The sequence below is a fragment of the Puma concolor genome, chromosome B4, assembly GCF_028749965.1.
Source record: "Puma concolor isolate L17-30 chromosome B4, mPumCon1.1.hap2, whole genome shotgun sequence".
NCBI lineage: Eukaryota > Metazoa > Chordata > Mammalia > Carnivora > Felidae > Puma > Puma concolor.
Window position 1 is genome coordinate 96,487,932 of NC_141673.1, and position 17,970 is coordinate 96,505,901.

General features: G+C 41.9%; 1 protein-coding gene across 6 annotated transcripts in view; it reads right to left on the reverse strand.

The window, feature by feature from the left end:
• Window positions 1-17,970, reverse strand: part of APOLD1 (apolipoprotein L domain containing 1) — a 61,468-nt gene that overhangs the window by 20,553 nt on the left and 22,945 nt on the right. For 3 of the 6 annotated variants that reach the window (XM_086714050.1, XM_086714048.1, XM_086714052.1), the window contains one exon: window positions 13,446-13,611. The exons of 1 other annotated variant lie outside the window; for it this stretch is intronic. The gene's annotated coding sequence lies outside the window, so the exon portion shown is untranslated. The remainder of the gene's footprint in view (window positions 1-13,445; window positions 13,612-17,970) is intronic. 2 more of the 6 variants (XM_086714049.1, XM_086714051.1) reach the window with 1 other exon arrangement.

The following is a 17,970-nucleotide window of genomic DNA, read 5'->3' on the forward strand; positions in this document are numbered from 1 at the left end:
TTTTTGGGTAAAGTTGACTTAAACGTCTTTTTTTTAAGTTTTGGTGTACTGCTGTTTTCCCAGTTCCCAGTACAGTGCGTGGTACATGATAGGAGCTCAGTAACCATTTGTCAAATGAATCTCTTAATGTAGTAGATTAGTTAACAATTTTAATTTAGATTATTCTTACATTCTAAGATAAACTTTAATTACTCATGATGCATTATTCTTTCAAAATACACCTAAATTAGATTTGCATATTGACTCTAAGGGATTGGGCCTGTTTCTTCTCTTGTGTTGTCCTTTGTCCTCACTGGTATCAGAGTTATGTCAGGATTATAAAATGAATCACATAGCTTCCCATCTGATTCTGTGCTCTAGAAAGGCTGGGATAGGATGGGAATTATGTCCTTTAACTGCTTGGAAGAATTCACTGTAGAACACAGACCACGTTTGGACCATGTACCTTTTCGGTAGGTATTTTTTTGACAACGATTTCAATTTCTTTTGTGGTTATGGGTATATTCGGGTTTTTTCTTTATTGTGGATCCAAGATTTGACATTTAGGTTATCTTCAATAATTGTCCATTTCATCAAATATATTGGCATAAATTACACATGGAATTCTGTAATAACTCTTAAAATCTCCTCTATATGTCTGTAGTATGTCTCTTTCTATCCCAATGTTAAGTTTATCTTTTTTAATGAAACTTTATAAAAGTTTATCTAATTGCTTTTTCCCCCCCAAAAAATCTATCTTTATTTTCTATTTTCATTAATTTTAGAGTTGCCTGATTTATCAAATAAAAATGTAAGATGGGACGCCTGCTCAGTCCATGGAGCTTGAGACTCTTGATCTCAGCATTGTACGTTTGAGTCCCACATTGGGTGTAGAAATTACTTAAAAATAAAATCTTAGGGGTACCTGGGTGGCTCAGTCAGTTAAGCCTCTGACTCTTGACTTCAGCTCAGGCACTTATTTTCTGTCTTTCTTGTTTTCCAAAAAAGTGCATTTAAAACTACAGATTTCTGGGGCTCCTGGCTGACTCAGTTGGAAAAGTGTGCAACTCGATCTCAGGCTTGTGAGTTCATGCCCCACATTGTGTTGGGCATACAGATTACTTTAAATACATACATACATACTATGGATTTCCTTGTTTGGTCCCATTCTGTGGATCTTAATATGTAATGTTCTTTTTTGTTCCATTCTAAATAATCTGTATCTTTTTTTTAAATGTTTATTTATTTTTGAGAGAGAAAGATTCAGAGCACAAGTAGGGTAGGGGCAGAGAGAGAGAAAGACACAGAATCTGAAGCAGGCTCCAGGCTCTGAGCTGTCAGCACAGAGCCCGACGCAGGGCTTGAACCCACAAACCATTAAGATCATGACCTGAGCCGAAGTCGGACACCTAACTGACTGAGCCACCCAGGTGCCCCAATAATTTGTATTTTCTATTTTGACTTTCTCTTTAATCCAAGAGTTATTTACGTGTCTCTTTTTATTCTTAATTTTTAAGTGTATAGATTTGGGAATGGTTCTTTTTATCCTCAATTTCTAATTTTATTACATTGTAATCACTGCATGTGACTTGAAATTTGTTAAGCTTTTCTTTATGGTCAAGTATCTGCTTCCCAAACTTTCCTGGTGTTGTGGTACATGTAAAAAATGATATTTGTGCATCTCATTAGGGTAAAAGGAATTTGGAGCCCCAGACTAGGATGCTGGTGGGAGTCAGGCTATAATCCCCAAACCTCTGGCCCATGGGACACAGGTCCCACATGGTATACAGGTTGGGAAACTGACCTACTACATGCTCAATTTTTGTCCATGTTTTATGTGTATTTGAAGAAAATGCTATTTCTCTGCCTGTTGGATATATATAGATATATATAGATATAGATAGATAGATAGATAGATAGATATAGATATATCTCAAATATATATGGGATACATATATTTGCATATGTTTAAGATTTTAATCTCTGGGGACGCCTGGGTGGCTCAGTCAGTTATGCATCTGACTTCGCCTCAGGTCATGATCTCCTGGTTCATGGGTTTGGGCCCGGGATCAGGCTCTGTGCTGACAGCTCAGAGCCTGGAGCCTGCTTCAGATTCTGTGTCTCCCTCTCTCTCTGCCCTTCCCCACTTGTGCTCTGTCTCTGTCTCTGTCTCTCTCTCAAAAATAAACATTAAAAAAACAAAAAGCTTTTAATTGTCTGATTCAAATCTTCTATAGTTACTTCTTTGGCTCTGTTTTTCTCTCAGTGATCACATCCTCCACCTTTCCTTCAAGTGGCAAACACTATCCTTCATTTGGTGCTTATCATCCCATACATTTTGTTAGGTTTTAACCACTACAGACGTATCCGGAATCAATACATAGTATTCTTTCGGTTGTTTTAAACTTTCTATAAATGATATCTTACTAGGTGTATTTTTTTGCCAATTTGCTTTTTTCATGCAACATTACATTTGTGAAAGACATCCCTATTCTGAAGGTGAAGCTCAAGCTTAATCATAATTTACTCAGATTTGCTTGTAGTACAACTTTTTATTAATAGAATCCGAGTTAACTACTCATTTTCCTATTGATGTGTATTTCTTTTTTTTTTTTTAATGTTTATTTATTATTTTTGAGAGAGAAAGAGCGCACAAGTGGGGGAGAGGAAGAGAGAGGGAAAGAGGATCCAAAGCAGGTTCCGTGCTGACAGCAGCGAGCCTGACGCAGGGCTCGAACTCATGAACCATGAGACCACGACCTGAGCTGAAGTCAGATGCTTAACTGACTGAGCCACCAAGGTGCCCTTGATATATATTTCTAATGCAGATTTCTAATTTTTTTACTTGTACCGTGTTGCTCTGAACATTCTTGTGCAAGTCTTGTTGACTTCCTAGAATGAATCCTCAGAATGAAATCCTAGGCCTTAGGTTATGTGCATTTGTAATTCTTCTAGACATTACCAAATTGTTCTCCAAAGTGGACATACTAGTTTACCTTCCTGCCAATGGTGCAGAATAGGTCCTATGGCTCTACGTTCTCACCAACAATTGGTATCCCATTTATATTCGTTTTTGCCAAACTGGCTAAAAAAATGAATCACATTATTATTTTTCTTTGCATTTTTTATGAATCTTAGGAAGGTTGATCATCCTATTTGTCATTGGGTTTTACTTTTCTGTGAATTTGTTTATATTTTTGTCTTTTTCTAATGGGTTATTTATATTTTATTGATGTGTAGGAGTTCTTTATATAATCTGCACACCAATCTTTGTGGGTTATATCTGTTACAAATATCACCTTTTGGATTGTAACTTCTCGATTTTTTTTTTTTTTTTTTTTGAGAGAGAGAGAGAGAGAGTACACACATGAGCAGGGAAAAGGCAGCAGGAGAGGGAGAGAATCTTAAGCAGGATCCACACCCACCATGGAGCCTGATGCGAGGCTCTATCTCACAAGCATGAAATCATGACCTGAGCTGAAATCAAGAGTCCGATGCTTAACCGATTGAGCCACCCAGGCACCCCTGTAACTTCTCAATGTTTATAATGACTTTTAATAAGCAGACATTGTCTACATGTTAATGTTGTTGAAATTACCAATTTTTTCCTTTATGGCTTGGGTTTTTGGCTTCGTTTTATCCTAAAGAGCAAGACCATAAAAACATTCTCCCGTTTTCTCTTCTAAAAGTTACTTTTCGGGGTGCCTGGGTGGCTTAGTCAGTTAAGCGTTGGACTTTGGCTCAGGTCATGATCTCACGGTTCGTGGGTTTGAGCCCCGTGTGGGGCTCTGTACTGACAGCTCAGAGCCTGGAGCCTGTTTCAGATTCTGTGTCTCCCTCTCTCTCTGCCCCTCCCCTGTTCATGCTCTGTCTCTGTCTCAAGAATAAATAACCATTAAAATTTTTTTTTAATAAATAATTTAAAAATATATAAATAAAAGTTACTTTTCAGTTTGAGTCCTTATCTAGAATTCATTTTTGGTATATCTGTGAGCTAGGGATCTAATTATGTATAAGGGGTTATCAAGCATCACTAGTATAGTTCTTCCTTTCCCTATAGATCCAGAGTGTCCATTTTGTATAAATCGTTTTCATAAATAGTTTGGTCTGTTCTGAGCTTCTGTTCTGTTCCTAGTTGTCTACTTGTCCATCCATGCACTAATGTCATTCTGTTTTAATAACAATAGCTCTATATTAACGGTGCATGTCTGGTAGGAAAAGACCCCCATCCTTTTCTTCTGTTTCATTGGGCCTTGGAAAATCCTAAATTAAAAGTTATTGTCCCTTCTGAAAGAATGGTGGCTGCCAGGAGCTGTGGGGAGAAGGGAATGGGGAATTAGTGTTTACTGAGCATCGAGTTTCAGTGGGGATGACGAAGAGGTCTGGAGCTGGATAGATTGGATGGTCACGCAACAATGTGAATATACTTGTATGCCACTGTGTACAATTAAAAGTGGTTAGGGGCGCCTGGGTGGCGCAGTCGGTTAAGCGTCCGACTTCAGCCAGGTCACGATCTCGCGGTCCGTGAGTTCGAGCCCCGCGTCGGGCTCTGGGCTGGCTGATGGCTCAGAGCCTGGAGCCTGTTTCCGATTCTGTGTCTCCCTCTCTCTCTGCTCCTCCCCCGTTCATGCTCTGTCTCTCTCTGTCCCAAAAATAAATAAACGTTGAAAAAAAAATTAAAAAAAAAAAAAGTGGTCAAAATGCTCTAAAAAGTCAGCGTCTCTTAAAATTATGAAGATACCATTGCACCGATATTTTTTAATACAGTGTTTTTGATGAGAAATCTGATGTCTGTTTGATTCTCCCTCCCTCCCTCCTTTGTAGGCATTCTGTTTATTTTGTCTGGAAGATTTTAAGGCTTTTTTCCTTATCTCTTCTATTCATACATTTCATACTATTTGTACCTATTCATACTATTCATACCTTTCAATCTGAGAAAGCAAGTCTTCTCTGAATGACTTATTTAAATGTTCCGCCTCTCTTACATATTCTATAGTCTTTCTCTCTGGAACTCTGATTAGATAAAACTGAAAATTCTAGATCTTTCACGTATCTTGATTATGTAGAGAACTTTCTAGCTCTGTTTTCCAGTTCGTTAATTTGTTTTCCAGCAAATCTGATGGAGCCCTTTTATTATTTCAACAATCAGATTCCATAATCTCTGGTTTATTCATACTTATGTGTATTCAGCGTTCACAAGAATGTGAACACAAGTCATAACTTGTTGCAAAGCCCTAATCTTCTTGCTCTACGGACTCCATTTTCTCAGGTGGAAGTTTGACCGTCTCTCTCTGTCGTGGTGGCATTCTTCAAAGTTGGACATTCTTGATTTTTCACTCATCTCTGTAGAGGGCATCTGTTAGATCTACGTCGCATTGCTTTTCTTGGCCTGTTTTGAGAAAGGATAGGATTACCTACAGGATTACCTATAGGATAGGATTACCTATAACCTGAGGTTATACCTCGGTGGCTAGTGTTCTGGTACAGATGCTCCTCATTCTTCCCAGACGTTGCCAGACACTGAAGGTGGGGCCCTGCCTTATCTTTCTTACTGTCACCTTCCTCCCCATTTTTATTCACTGGAGATAGACACGACCATTACTATTATCCGGCAGAAGGGGTAGGAGAAGGTGGTGCTGAGGAGGGATCAAACCATCTAGACATTCCTGCTGCGGTCCCCGAATCAGTCAACTTATTTGAACTTTGAACTTTTTCCTGCTGCTAGCATCTACCAGTTTGGGGCAGTGAGCATTCAGGGTGTCCTTCCTATATTTTGCAGCAAAACAAAAACAAAAAAACAATATTCAAGTTTTGGCTATCATAGATCTTTTTCACCTGCGCCTGTATCATACAGGCATTTGTCACAATTTCTGGTCCCTGGAAATTTCCCCCTCTTGTTTTCCATGCAGTTGTGATTTTCTTCATCTACCTTTTCCATTTCTTACAGACCTTATAGAAATTTGGAGCTGGAAGAAAAGGTTGTGCCACTTTTGTTCAATCTGTTATCTTCAAGTTCACCCTTTTATCATGCTTGAGTTATACATAAAGAGAGAAATAAGACAAAGAAGTGATCCATGGGAACCAAAATATCACCTTTTCTGATAAAAGTCACTGAAGGGGCACCTGGGTGGCTGAGTCGGTTAAGTGTCTGACTTCGGCTCAGGTCATGATCTCGTGGTTCATGAGTTCAAGCCCCGTATCAGGCTCTGTGCTGACAGCTCAGAGCCTGGAGCCTCCTTTGGATCCTGTGTCCCCCTCTCCCTCTGCTCCTCCCCTTCTCACCTGCTCTCTCTCTCTCTCTCTCTCTCTCTCTCTCTCTCTTCAAAAATAAATAAACATTAAAAAGAGAGCCACTACAGAATGTAGCTTAGCATGGAAGGCAAATGAGCTTACTAATACTGAACCACACAGTATTATACCGACTGAACCAGCCAAACCCAGCAGCCCCAAGAGGGGCAGATCCCATCACCTAGGTGGCCCTGCCCTGCAAGTAGCCGAGTGGGTGCTTTCTTGGGCTGCCTGGCTCCCAAAGAGGAAGAAGAATGAAACCAAGCCATTCATGCTCAATTTATTATTCTGGAATTTACCAATCAGATTACATCACCCTCTCCAAGAACACAAGGAGATCTACTAAGTCAGGTTCCTTCACAGATGGAAGTTGTATTCATTCCCTGTTGGGACTGTAACAAATTACCACATTGTTACTTAAAACAATGCATCTTTATTCTCTAGTAGTTCTGGAGGTTGGAGGTGCAAAATCCATTTCACTTTTCAGAGGTAAAGTCCAGGTGCTAGAAGGGCTGGTTCCTTCTGGAGGCTCTGAGGAAGAGGAAGAATCCCACTCCCCCCCCCACCTTTTTTTTTTTTTTGTCATTTTCAACATTTAGTGGCTGCCTGTGCTTGTTGGCTGTGTCTCCTTCCTCCGTCGCCAAAGCTCGTCATTCCCATCTCTGGCTTTGTCATCACATCACCTTCCTCTCTGACTCTTCTGTGTCCCCCTTTAAAGACCCTTGTGGTCACATCAGGCCAACCAGATAATCCAGGATAACCTCCCCACGTCAGGATCTTAACTTAATCACATCTGCAAAGTCGTTGTTCGCAGGTTCCGGGAATTGGGACATGGATATGCTTGGAGAATAACTCAATCTATGGCAGAAGGTAATATCAAAAGTCAGTTAAGAATTATCCCCCCACTAATATTCCCTTGATTTTTGTTCTCTTAAACCGCTGGTTTTAGCCATTAAGCCTATGTCAGCAGAGGTGTGTGTGACATCCTCACGAGAGGACCTCAGGAGCCTATCAGAACAGTCCTGCCCCATCTTCATGAGACTACTCCTCCCTCTTATATTACCCAACTTTGTCCCCTCCCAGGAACACTGGTGGGCAAGACAGATTTCACTCACAAAAGTTTCCAAAATAGTTCCCTATATGCATTAATTAAATAGTTCAATGCCATTTTGTACCCAAATCTGAAATTTTCATTTTTCTTTTATCCGCTTTTATCATGCCTATCCATGTTTTCCACATAGCATACCAGAGGATCAGGATTGAGATTTAAAAAACATTTTTTTCCAATGTTTATTTATTTTTGAGAGAGACAGAGAGAGCGTGCCTGAGCAGGTGAGGGACAGAGAGAGAGGGAGACACAGAATCTGAAGCAGGCTCCAGGCTCTGAGCTGTCAGCGCAAAGCTCAAAACAGGGCTTGAACCCACAAACCATGAGATCATGACCTGAACTGAAATCGGACCCTTGACAGACTGAGCCACCCAGATGCCCCGGAATTGAAATTAAATGACAAAGGGGCGCCTAGGTGACTCGGTTGAGCTTCGACTCTTGGTTTTGGCTCAGGTCATGGTCTCAGGGGTTCATGGAATTGAGCCCCCGTCAGGCTCTACGCTGCCAGCACAGAGACTGCTTGGGATTCTCTCTCTCTTCTGCTCTCTGCCCTTCCCCCACACATGCTCGCTCTCTCTCTCTCTCTCAATAAATAAATAAACGTTTTTAAAAACTGATAAAACTGGGCTCCTGGGTGGCTCAGTCAGTTAAGCGTCTGACTTTGGCTCAGGTCATGATCTCACGGTTCATGGGTTCAAGCCCCACATTGGGCTTGGTGCTGACAGTGCAGAGCCTGCTTGGGATTCTCTCTCCCTCTCTCTGCCCCTCCCTCACTTGTGTGCACTCTCTCTCTCTGTCTGTCTCTCTCTGTCTCAGAGTGAATAAATAAACTTAAAAACATTAAAATCACTTAAAATAATAATAATAATAAAATAAAAATAAAAATGACAAATGCACTATTCCCATTATAATATGCACAACAAAACCTCAATAACAAAATGCTAATAATGTTGAGGGGAAAAAAATTTTAACATAAACATCTTCCCTTTATCAAATGTCTAGAGAGAAATTAAGGTCCAAGGCATGAAATAAAAATCATGAGACATTAAGGTTCAAAGAAAGCAAGGTTCAAAACAAAATTATCCTGTTTTTGTGAATTAAAATTCAAAGAAATTAAAGTCCAAAATTCATTTCCCCCAACTTTTTATTCGAGCTGCTCTGTCTCAGATGGAGGGGATTTCGATGTTTGGGTAGAGGCAGGGATCTTTAGCAACTATATTTTAAGCTGGATCTCACTGGAATGGGGGCAGCTCCTAGAGGGCCTCCAAATTAGAAAGCAATAGTTACCCCCAGCAAGTCTGTACTCTGCTTTTTCCAAGAGTCTATAGATTTACAGAACATGCAAAATGATCACAGCACCCGCTCTACACACACCAGAGGCAGAAAACAAGCCGATTTTTCAAGCAAATTATCAAGCAAAATACATTCCCAGAATCAGTAGTGCGGGTCGCCAACAGCATTTTGGGTCGCCAAAAACTGTTGCAGAAATAACAGCCTCACCAGAAGCCAGTTGAGTGAGACCAAGAATCCAGAATTGATGGACTGTGAGTTAAAACCCAGTTAGGAGGGGGGCGCCTGGGCCGTTCAGTCCGTTGAGAGCCGGACTTCAGCTCAGGTCATGATCTTGCGGTTCATGGGTTTGAGCCCCGGGTCAGTCTCTGTGCTGACAGCTTGGAGCCTGGAGCCTGCTTTGGATTCTGTGTCTCCCTCTCTTTCTGTGCCTCCCCTGCTCGCATTCTGTCTCTCTCTCTCTCTCTCTCTCTAAAACAAAAAAAATAAAGACTTTTAAAAAATAAATTTAAGGGGCGCCTGGGTGGCGCAGTCGGTTAAGCGGCCGACTTCAGCCAGGTCACGATCTCGCGGTGCGTGAGTTCGAGCCCCGCGTCAGGCTCTGGGCTGATGGCTCGGAGCCTGGAGCCTGTTTCCGATTCTGTGTCTCCCTCTCTCTCTGCCCCTCCCCCGTTCACGCTCTGTCTCTCTCTGTCCCAAAAATAAATAAACGTTGAAAAAAAAAAAATTTAAAAAATAAATTTAAAAACCTAGTTACGAGAAATCGACTAGCTACAGGTTAATTTCCGCACAATGGCACCTTGCATTTTTCACATCCAGGAAGTTCCACCTCTGGCAAGGCATTTGAGGGGCTGCTGCCTCCTTGCCAAGTTAGCATCGCGCAGCACTGACAACATCTTCGTGGATCAGATCTTATCTGTGGAGCTGTCCTTTCCCACCCAGATATTAGAAACCTCTTAATTTCCGAGTCCCTTTTGAATTTTAGTTGTCTGCACTGCAGTGTTGCACTGAAGGTGAATTCCGTCCAGTGACAGAGCTCCCAAAGTAACCAGTAAGCATTTTTATTCCTGTGCTGCAGTGGCTTTTTCCACCGCCTCTTTCTGTGGCATTCCTCAGGCGGAAGAAAACCATCACCTGGGGAGGATTTCTCCATCCCATTTCCGTAACCAGTTTCTAGCAACCTCGAGGACAAGTAGAGGGAGTGATTCTTGAGCCACATAAATGCAAACTTAGTCCATCCACTTTTGCCCTTGAAGATAGTTCAAAACAACATAAAAGAGGAATCAGAATTAGGACTGTTTGTTTACATTACCCACCTAAACTTAGTACTAGCACATTGAAAACTAATCTCTCATTAGTGCTCTGTGGTCCAAAGAGAACCCAGCTGCCCCCACGGTTTAAAAACAGCAAATATTTTTCTACTCCTTCAATATCTAAAAGGGCAGTATATGAAAAGACTGTTTCTTTCTCCCTATAATTGAACCCTTGCCTCAGCTGTAACTGCTTATTAAGACCTCTTCAGCCTGCTGGCCCCTGATAAGTCCCTCTCGTGGCCCCTGTGCCCTTGCCAAAGTCCTCTTACAGCCTCAGAGTGGCTTTTCTAAGGCCTTTTTTCCCAGGCCACAGCTGTTAAGAGCCCACTGCACCACCATAAAAACCTACCTGGCTCAATGTAAGACTGCCAAGATCGAAATGTCCTGCACACACACACTAAAGAGCAAGACCACAGGGCCAAGGCCAATCCCATGCCACTCCAGAAGCCTCAGTCACTCCATGGGCATTCATTCGCTTCTCCCTAATTGTGTACCTTATTTCTCCCACACCAATTTTCTGGCCGATGTATCAAATGTCGGAACACTGAAGCAGAGCCCGATAAATAGCACCCCTTCCTCCTTTTCTGAGTTCAAAACAAACTGAGATAAAGGAGTGGAAGGAGAAGGCCAAAGTCGTACCTAGTTCCTGATAAAGCTGGGTTGAGAGTCAGAAAAGCTTCCCAGCACCCAGCTGCAGAATAAAATCCCGCAGTCCAGGTCCAAGGGGGATTTGCCTTGCCGTGAGTGGAAGCGTCAGCCCGCCCTGAGAGCAGACCTCATGCTGGCTGGATTCCAAGGAGGAAAGTGGGTGGGAATGAACTGAGCATGCCCACTTTATTTTCCCCAAATCTGCCCCTCAAATCATGCCCCTTTTCCGTTCAGGGCTGAGTTAAGAAAGGGCAGAGAAAATGCAACTGCCTTCACTCGGAAGGGTAGTTTTGGCTTGAAAAAAAGTTTTTTTTTACTAGTAAAAATATTATATGTATTACTTGAGTAATTAAACAGCATGACCTTTTTAAAAAAATTTTAATGTTTATTTATTTTTGAGACAGAGACAGTGGAAGTAGGGGAGGGGCAGAGAGAGAGAGAGAGAGAGAGAGACAGAATCCGAAGCAGGCTCCAGGCTCTGAGCTGTCAGCACAGAGCCCGACACGGGGCCAGAACCCCCCGATGGTGAGATCGTGAACTGAGCCGAAGTCAGACGCCCAAGTGACTGAGCCTCCCAGGTGCCCCCCCCTTTTTTTTTAAATTTTTTTTAATGTTTATTTATTTTTGAGACAGCATGACCTTTTAAAAATCAAAATGCTAGAAGCTTCCCACCTGTTAGACTGCAACACTATGGCTATAGTCTGAAATTCTAAAGATGAGATTTGAGGGGCATTGTTAATTAGCATTAGGGAATGTTTCCTCAGTAGTTTTTCATATGTCTTTATGAAAAAAAAAACGTAAATTTGGAGTGCCTGGGTGGCTCAGTCAGTTAAGTGTCCAACTTTGGCTGAGGTCATAATCTCACAGTTCTTGAGTTGGAGCCCCCACGAGACAGCATTGGGCTCTCTGCTGTCAGCACAGAGCCTGCTTTGGATCCTCTGTCCCCCTCTTTCTCTGCTCCTCCCCTGCTCACTCCCTCTCTCTCTCTCTCAAAAATAAATAACCACTAAAAAAAAAAAGTAAGTTCATACATTTATTAGCTGTGCACTTAAAAACATGATTTACAATTTGGAGCGAGATTTTTTTTTTTTTTTTAGAAATAGAAGGTATGGCTTCTTTTTTTTCTTTTTAAGTTTTTATTTATTTGTTTCGAGAGAGAGAGAAAGTGTGAGTGGTGGAGGGCAGAAAGAGAGGAGAGAGCAAGAATCCCAAGCATGCTCTGCACTGTCAGTGGGGAGCCTGATGCGGGGCTTGAACTCACTAACCCGTGAAACCATGACCTGAGCCAAAGTCAGATGCTTAACCGACTGAGCCACCCAGGTGCCCCTGGAGCCGGATTTTAATAAAAGCTTTTCTCATCACAGAGACAAATGTTTTCAGCCTTCTCAGATTCCCTCCACTGCCTCTTCTGTTCTTTCATTTTGTCAGTGCCCCACCCATGTGAGTCACGGCCCATTTCCAGACTTAAATGAAATGGCAGTGTGTGAAATCAGTTTCTGAGTGGTCACAGAGTGGCCAGACGACACTATCTAGGAGTTTAGGAGGTGAACCCTGGCCAATGGAAATGGAGATGGGAGCGTGCAGGCAGGTAAATGCCCTCTTGTGTCCCTCTTGGACTGCTCTGAGGGACAGCTACTTCCTGCAGCCTTTCTGAAGGATCCCTGCTGAAAGGACTTCCACTGGAAAGACCACTTCCGTCCCTTTCCTCATTCTCTCCATCTGAAACTATTTGGGCTGTTTGGGGTCATCCTGCCCTTGCCTTAGGGCGGCCCTCAGCACTTACCGCCTCCAAGCTCCCACAAAGCCAACATTTACTGAGTGTTTCTCAGGGAGGCAAAGACAATATCACATTACATACCATATAGGAAACCTTCCTCTTTTTTCTTCATTTTACTTTATTTTTTATTAAGTAATCTCTACATCCAACATGGGGCTCGAACTCATGCCCCCGAGATCAAGAATTGCATGCTCTACCAACTGAGCCAGCCAAGCGCCCTTAGGAAACCTTCCTTTTAAATATTTGTTCAGTTTCTATTTCCTCAAAATCTCTAGGCTTACAGCTCACCCATCTCTACTGCTTATTCAACCTTCTCACCAAATTTTCTTCCAATGATCCCCCTCAGCCTGTGGTAGGTGGAGAACTTTGGTCTTCCCTCACATTTTAATTCTCTTCACTGCCAGCCACCCTGCTGAATTCAGCAAGCCCTCTAGAGTGAGCTGAGTATACAAAGCATGCATTCGTCCCGTGGACAAGAAGGGAGGTATTGCCAGTACATCATTATAATACATCTTTCCCTCTGTCGCACGGGCATAAAACAAAATCCCAAGCAGAGGGAAGAGAAAGTTGTCAGGGGTGAAGCAAGTGTGGGGCCTCGGCACGCTCAAGTATGTAGTGCAATCTGGTGGAGGAAAAGGAGATCGGGAACAGGGATCTCGAGGCAGGGGCAGATATGACCCGAAACTGGGTTCAGAATGAGGTCGAGTCACCTGTGCTGAAGGAGGGCAGGAGCTGGGAACGTGTTTTCAGGAAACACTGGCACAGGCAACAGGAGTGCAGTTTAATACGCGATCTTATATCAACAAACATCCCATATGTTTACTGCCAGGATCAGAACTGATCCCAGTGGCAATGAGACTGATCCTGAAGGTAGACAAATGGATCACCTGCCTGGACTCGAGGGATGAAGAACCAGGAAGCCTGATGAATATTAACATCTCCCCTCACACTTAACAATACATTCTCCTTATGTATTGGTTTCCATTGCTGCTATAACAAATCACCACAAACCTAGTGGCTTGAAACAACACAAACTTAATACCTTGCAGGACTGTGGGCTAGAAGTCTAACCTGGGTCTCACGGGTGGCAATGAAGGTGTTGACGGTGCTGCATTCCCTTCTGGAGCCTCTAGGGGAGGCTCCTTTTCCTTGCCTCTTCCAGCTTCTAGAGGCTCTGTGTTCCTTGGCTCCACAGTTCCTTCCTCCACCTTCAAAGTCAGCAAAGGCACGCTGAGTTCTCTCATCCCATCACTCTGATGTCTTCTGCCCTCCTCTTCCAGCTTTCAGGACTCTTGTGACAGTGGATCCACCCAGATAATCCCAAATAATCTCCCTGTTTGTGGGTCAGCAAATGAGCAAACTTAATTCCATCTGCAACCTTCCCTCCCCTTTAGCCATGTAACATATATTCACAGATTCTGGGAATTAGGGTGTGCGCATCTTTGGGGCTCCATCATTCTGCCTACAATACGGCACTGAGTGCTATGGAGAAAAACAAAGCAGGGATGAGGGAGAAGGAATAACCAGTCTTCCATAGGCGTGTCTCTGACCACAGCTGCTTTTGCTTTGAAGGATTCATTTGATTAGATTGGGCCCAGCTAGATAATCCAAGCTATTCTCCCTGTCTCCAGGTCCTCAACATTAATCACATATGGAAAGACCCTTTTGCCACTTACGGCAACACTCATAAGTTCCGGGGAATAGGATGTAGACGTCATGGGGAGCCATTATTCTGCCTTACACATCTTATCTGTGATAGAATTTTCTAGGTGTCCAGGCTTCTCATTGACCCTGAAATTTCCAGCTGGAGCTCTGACAGAAGCCCTTGAGAATTCAACTAGTAGATACAATGACCTCAATTTTGTCAGAAAGCAAAAGATTCTTCCCCCTTAACTCCCTAGATTGTAAAAACATGTGTCCTCTTCTCTCTGCTTGGAAGTAAAGCAGCAGCATGATGCCACTACCACCATTAAGATACAGAAGAGTTACTGGGGCGCCTGGGTGGCTCAGTCGGTTAAGTGTCCGACTTCGGCTCAGGTCATGATCTCGCGGTCTGTGAGTTCGAGCCCCGCGTCAGGCTCTGTGCTGACCGCTCAGAGCCTGGAGCCCGTTCCAGATTCTGTGTCTCCCTCTCTCTCTGCACCTCCCCCATTCATGCTCCGTCTCTCTCTGTCTCAAAAATAAATAAACATTAAAAAAAAAAAAAGATACAGAAGAGTTACATCAGCCCCAATAATCCCCTGGTGCTGCCTCTTTATAACCAACACATCTCAGCCCAAGTCCCTGACAACCAAGGATCTGGTCTCCGTCTCTTTACTTTTGCCTTCTTGAGGATGCCATACAAATGGCATCACACAATCGGCAGTCACTCAGATCTGGCTTCTTTCACTTAGCAAAATGCATTTGAGATTCACCCATGTTGCTGTGTATATAGTTCATTCTTTTTTACTGCTAAGTAGTATTCCATGGTATGGTTACACCACAGTGTGTTTATCCATTCAGTTGGGTTTTTTTTTTTAATTTTTTTAATGTTTTATTTATTTTTGACAGACAGAGATAGAGCATGAGCAGGGGAGGGTCAGAGAGAGAGGGAGACACAGAATCCGAAGCAGGCTCCAGGCTCTGAGCTGTCAGCACAGAACCCGATGCGGGGCTCGAACTCACAGACCGCAAGATCGTGACCTGAGCCGAACTCGGACGCTCAACCAACTGAGCTACCCAGGCGCCCCATATCCATTCAATTGTTGATGGACATTTTGGTTTCCGGTATTTGATGATTGTGAATAAAGCTGCAACAAATACTCATGTACCATTTTTTTTTCACGTGAATTTCAGTTTTCATTTCTCTTGGGTAAATACCTAGAATTACTGGGTCATACGGTGTGTGTTTATCTTTGTAAGAAAACTCCACACTGTTTTCCAAAGTGGCTGCACCATTTTGCATCCTACCGGCAATGTATGGGAGTTCCAGTGGCTCCATAGCCTCATCAGCATTGAGCATTTCAGGTTTTGTTTTGTTTTGTTTTGTTTTAGTTTGGGTTTAGTTGGGTTGGGTTGGCTTGGCTTGGGTTTTTAGCCATTCTAAGAGGCATGTGGTATTATCTTATTGTGTTTGAATTTGCAACACCATAATTACTGATGATGTTGAACACACATTCATGTGTTTATCTGCCATCTGTGTGTATCTCCTTTCATGAAGTATCTGTTCAAAGCCCTTTGCCCATTTTTTGAAGAACAAATATTGTTAAAATGTTCATACTACTCAAAACGATCCACAGATTTAATGCAATTCCTATCAAAGTACCAAAAGCATTTTTCACAGAACTAGAACAAATAATCCTAAGATTTGCATAGAACCACAAAAGACCCCAAAGAGCCAAAGCAGTCTTGAAAAAGAAGAACAAAACTGGAGGTATCACCATCCCAGATTTTGAGATATTCTACAAAGCTATAGAAACCAAAACAGTATGATACTGGCACCAAAATAGACATATGGATCAAAAGAACAGAATAGAGAATGCAGCAGTAAAACCACAATTATTTTATTATGTTAACCTTCAACAAAGGAGGAAAGATCGTGCAATAGGAAAAAGACAGTCTCTTCAACAAATGGCATTGAAAACACTGGGCAGCTACATGCAAAACAATGAAACTGGACCACTTTCTTATGCCATGCCCAAAAATAGACTCAAAATGGACCAAGGACCTAAATGTGAGACCTGAAACCATAAAAATCGCAGCAGAGAGCACAGGCAGTAATTTCTCTGACATCAGCCATAGCAACATTTTTCTAGATATGTCTCCTGAGGCAAGAGGAACAAAAACAAAAATAAACTATTGGGACCACATCAAAATAAAAAGCTTCTGTTCAGTGAAGGAAATAACCAACAAAATTAAAAGGTACCTACTAAATGGAAGAAGATATTTGCAAATGCTATATCTGTTAAAGGGTTAGTATCCAAAATATATAAAGAATTTATAACACTCAACACCAAAAAGCCAAATAATCCAATTCAAAAGTGGGCAGAAGACATGAACAGACATTTCTCCAAAGAAGACATATAGATGGCCAACAGACACACAAAAAGATGCTCGATGTCACTCATCATCAGAGAAATGCAAATCAAAACTACAATGAGATATCATGTCACACCCGTCAGAATGGCTAAAATCAAAAACACAGGAAACAACAAGGTTGAAGATGTGGGGAAAAAAAAGAACTGCTGTGCACTGTTGTTGGGAATGCAAACTGGTATAGCCACTATTGAAAACAGTATGAAGTTTCTTCAAAAAATTAAAAATAGAATCACCATATGAGGGGCGCCTAGGTAGCTCAGTCTTGATTTCAGCTCAGGTCATGATCTCATGGTTTGTGGGATTGAGCCCCACTTCAGGCTCCACACTGACAGTGTATAGTCTGCTTGGGATTCTATCTCTCCCTCTCTCTCTCAAAATAAAAAAACATTTTAAAAAGAGGAGGAGAAAAAGAATTACAGTATAATCCACTACTTGCATTAATGAGTGCAATTAATGTAGAAATTAATTCTACAAAGAATATGAAAAACACTAATTTGAAAAGTTTGATAAGCACCCCTATGCTTATTGCAACATTATTTATAATAGCCAAATTATGGAAGCAGCCCAAGTATCCACCAATACATGAACAGATAAAGAAGAGCTTAAATATATACATATGTGTATATATGTATATGTATATATACAAATATATACATATATGTATATGTATGTATACATACATATATACATACAGCTCCAGGCTCTGACCTGTCAGCACAGAGACTGACGCGGGGCTGGAACTCACGAGCTGTGAGATCATGACCCGAGTTGGATGTTCAACTGACTGAGCCACCCAAGCACCCCTGTAATAGTAAAAATTTCATGGCAAGACAGAAGAAAAACTTTTTTTTTCAGTAAGTCCATGTCAATTATTTGTTTGGATCACTTAGATAAGAAAAATAGGATAAGTATCAGAAAGGCAAAAAATCAGGGTGTCTGGGTGGCTCGGTCAGTTAAACATCCAACTCTTGATCTCACCTTAGGTCTTGATCTCAGGGTCGTGAGTTCAAGACCTCACAATGAGCTCCATGCAGAGTGTGAAGCGTACTTAAAAAAAGGGGGGGTGGGCACCTGGGTGGCTCAGGCTGTTAGGCATCTGACTTCAGCTCTGGTCATGGTCTTGTGTTTTGTGGGTTCAAGTCCCGCATAGGGCTCTGTGCTGACAGCTCAGAACCTGGAGCCTGCTTCGGATTCTGTGTCTCCCTCTCTCTCTACCCCACCCCTGCTCGCACTGTCTCTCTCTGTCTCAAAAACAAATGAACATTAAAAAAAATTTTTTAAAGGCAGAAAATCACTATATATATTTTCACCTTGTCGTGTGATAAATAACAAAAGCAGCCTCTAAAATTGCTCAACTATTTGAAATTTTTAAGCTATCCCCTTAATGCTTATGTCATGGAGAAAATTCAGATTATAACAATAAAGATAATATTTAAAGATATTATTTAAAATATTATCTTTAAATAAAATATTATTTAAAGATATTAAAA